Genomic DNA, 3,928 nt, shown 5'->3' with positions numbered 1-3,928 from the left:
TCACACACACACACACACACACACGCTGTACATACAGGTCGTCCTCACACTCACACACACTCTCATGGGCTGTGTTCAGAGCGAGGACAGACGGGGGTCAAAGGTCACAGCAGACTGTGTTTTAGTTCAGAGTGTTTGTGTTCTGCTCCTCCTCCTCGTCTCTGTGTTTAATTGCTGTCGTCACACATCGTTCCTCAGACGGGTTTAGCTGTACTAGTTAGCAGCAGTAACCAGCGCTGCATCATTCAGTGTGCGAGCATGAATCTGTAACGAGTCGTTTAGCAGCATCATCCTCCGATCCATAAACTAGAGACAAGTGACTGAATTCATAGTAACTCATCAAACCTCATATTCACCACAAAATAAAACCGATTTCAGTCAGAAAAATGAAGCCTGATTTTAGGATTTTAGACTTTTTTTAACCCTTAAATTCTCATTATTGTAATCTTAATTTGTTGACATTTCAATTATTAATGCATTATGGTAGTATTTGTTGTACTTCCTTTAATTTGTTCTTTACAGGATTTATGCATTTACAGTAATGATGGAAAAAAAAATCTTCAAACAGGCTTCACTTTCATCTGATTTTCCATGATTTTGTGGTGAAGATGGAGGTGTTTAATCATGAGATTGTCAGAGAAAGAGGATCACAGACTGCAGGAAGAGGATGTCATGTGACCAGCAGAGGGCGCCTCGTGTCTGGTTTATGTTCAGCTTCACTCCCATAAACACTGAATCTGAGAGAGCTGTTTGTGAAGCTGTGATGTGTGACGGCAGTCTCGCTGATATTTTTACACGCGTCTCATTTTGTGCTCAAACGCGCTTGTTTTGTTCTGCACGTCTCATGTACAAACGCTGTGAGGACTGTCTGTTCTTTTAAAGGTATTTACCTCTTTTCCTCTGTAGTTTTAACAGATACATTTATTACATTTTATAAAGTTTGAATATATACTACATTTAACCATATTCTAATCTTTGTCATTATTTTGATTTGGAATAGCCTTCGTTTGTATAAATGTTATGAAAACTGTTGTTCCTGTAGTTTATCAGGCGCTTTGCTCGTTAGGTAGTAAAGGCTCATTCTGCTCTCGGATCAGCCGCCGCTCTTTCTAATAACTGTGTTTAAACTCTCATATTATTTCTTTGTGTCTGCTTCAAAATCATCAGGATTTTTTAATAAAATTGGAGAAGTGTATGAAGGATTCTGTGTGATTTATTCAGCGTGTTTCAGATGTTCACGTCACTCGATATGAAGAGACTCCGAGTTCTGCAGCGTTTGTGACTCGATGTTTTAGTCCACAGAAAATGATGCAGATTCATCTTAACATGAGAAAAAAGAAATGTAGCATTGCATCAGTGTCTCAGCAATGGATGTTATATTGACGTCTTTGCGCGGCTGAAACACTGATTGAGCGATTACATGAGACAGGATACGGATTGTAAAGTTGTACTCTTTCTTTTAACTTACCTTCGGATGTTTAGTCATGTTTATTTTGTGCTATAACTAGTAATAAAGCGGAGGAGACGATCAGTTCACGTCTGTTGATCGAGGCGCTACAGCGATCTGTCACTCCACATTAAACAGCGCCAAAACTGCATTTATTGTTTAAATACTGCAATACAATGGACAGAATTTGAAATCTGAGACTTTGTTTCATATTAAACGTACCAAAGCACAATGTTTATTGTGATATATTGGATGGGAGATGCCCTTCAATGTTCCGTCCATTAATTGAAAACAGTCTAGACTAATCGATTCTTGGGATTTAAGAATCAATATCGTTCCGTAAAAATGAGAATCGATTAAAATAGAGAATCGATCTTTTTTTGCCCAGCCCTAGTGAATAAACTGTGATAATGTGAGAAATGTTGAAGGTGTCTGAATAAGTTTTGGTTTGACTGTAAGTGTTGATCAGAAGCTTACGTCACGTGTCTGTCTGTCCAGATCTTAACGAGGCTTGCGGGAACACCATGGAAGCGCATGAGGCAGCACAGATGCACCAGAACTTCTCCCAGCAGCTCCTGCAGGATCACATCGCCGCCTGCAGCCTTCCAGAACACAACCTCATCAGTGTACGTACTCTCTCACACTCACACGCTCACACTCACACACACACACGCTCACACTCCCTCACACACACACACACGCTCACACTCCCTCACACACACACACGCTCAATCCTGTGTGATTTATTCAGCGTGTTTCAGATGTTCACGTCACTCGATATGAAGAGAATCAATTCAGACTCAAAAGAGTTCTGCAGCGTTTGTGACTCGATGTTTTAGTCCACAGAAAATGATGCAGATTCATCTTAACATGAGAAAATCCAGTGAAAAAGTGTTCTGGTGTGAATCAGGAGAGAAATCTGCACAGATCAAGCAGCGTTTAAACAGCTCTAAACACATATGTGGCTGGATTCTGATGTGAGAGACAACAGCAGATGCACTTTTTCACTGGAGGAAGAGTTATTATGGATTATGGACTCGATGTATTTGAGTTAAAAGCGTCTTAATGTTGGATTAGTCTCATCTTTTGTCTTCTCCAGATGTTAACTGATGGACTGGAGTGCTGTGGATTACTTGTGGATTATTGTGATGTTTTTATCAGCTGTTTGGACTCTCATTCTGACGGCACCCATTCACTGCAGAGCATCCATTGCTGAGACACTGATGCAGTGCTACATTTCTACAAACCTGATGAAGAAACAAACTCATCCTGATCTGGGATGATCTGAGGATGAGCACGTTTTCATTTTTGGCAGAACTCTTCCTTTAAGGTAAACATGAATAATGTGTTCAGAATGTGGTTCACTGTATGGACAACAAACACTGAGACGTTCACTCAGAATGGGTATTTCTAAGGGTTCTTTCAAGCTTTATTTGTCATATTCATATTACACACGTGCAGTGCAGTTCTTGTGAGCTGTGAATGTGAACATTGAAGGTCAAAATGCAATTATAAGAAGTTCAAAGTCAGTTTGTTTCATTAGAAAAGTAATCGTTCCAGATATTCTGACTGAACTGTTCATGCAGTGTGTGTTTGCACTGGAGTCGCTGGACGGGTCACATGACCGCCTTTATCTCTAAGCTGCTGAGCGCTGTCTGTGACACACACACACACACTCTCTCTCTCTCTCTCTCTCTCACACACACGTCAGACTGATGCTCATGGTGCATGATGGGTAACCAGTGTCACGCTTGAGCTCAGACATGCGATACTTCGAGTGGGCGGAGCTAGAGGAGTGATGGGGATGATGATGATGAAGATGAGGAGGAGAGAACAGCTTAACCTGCTCCTCCTGAACCAATCGTGATGTTTGTTCTGCTGAAATCACAGTTTCAAAGCATCCCATGATGCACCTGATGAAGAGCGGAGCTGCAGTCTATAAAACATGAAGAGTTTTCATTTGTCTCTCATCTTTGATCCCAGAGTCTTCATCATCATCACCACCACCATCATGTGTGCGTGTGCGTGTGGGGGGGTTAGGGCTAGGGTTAACCTGCTAGTGAAGCTGGTTAAAGCTGTGGTTCACCTGCGCCGCGGGTCACCTGTGTTCGGGTGTGTGAGGAAGACGTCAGTGCTCAGTGCGCATGCTCAGTGCGGTGACGCCGCGGCTGCGCGCGTGTGAGTGTGTGTGTGTGTGCGCGAGAGCGAGCGGCGCATTATTTTGGCAGCGGAGCGGCGCGAGCGAAAGGGATTCCCGGGATTAACCGAGTGAATTACCGGCCGAACCGCCCGGAAGAGCCGCGGTGAGAAGAACAGCGACCCGCGAGACCCGGTGAGTGACGGGAAAGAGTTCACTCGCTCGGTGGATCCGCGCCGATCGAGAGCTGCTCCTCTTCCTCACCGACACACGCACACACACTCTCTCACCGACACACACACACACACACACACACACACACACACACACACACACACACACAC

General features: G+C 43.5%; 1 protein-coding gene across 1 annotated transcript in view; it reads left to right on the top strand.

Annotated features, from left to right (window-relative positions):
• Positions 1–3,555: 3,555 nt before the first annotated feature.
• LOC107729618 (transcriptional repressor p66-alpha-like) overlaps positions 3,556–3,928 on the top strand; it is a 25,705-nt gene continuing 25,332 nt past the window's right edge. The window contains exon 1 of the mRNA XM_016540250.1: positions 3,556–3,779. The gene's annotated coding sequence lies outside the window, so the exon portion shown is untranslated. The remainder of the gene's footprint in view (positions 3,780–3,928) is intronic.

Source organism: Sinocyclocheilus rhinocerous, unplaced genomic scaffold (genome assembly GCF_001515625.1).
Source record: "Sinocyclocheilus rhinocerous isolate Xijiao unplaced genomic scaffold, SAMN03320098_v1.1 scaffold488, whole genome shotgun sequence".
Classification (NCBI taxonomy): domain Eukaryota; kingdom Metazoa; phylum Chordata; class Actinopteri; order Cypriniformes; family Cyprinidae; genus Sinocyclocheilus; species Sinocyclocheilus rhinocerous.
Note: the sequence above shows the minus strand (reverse complement) of the source record. Positions and strands in the feature narration are given on the sequence as shown.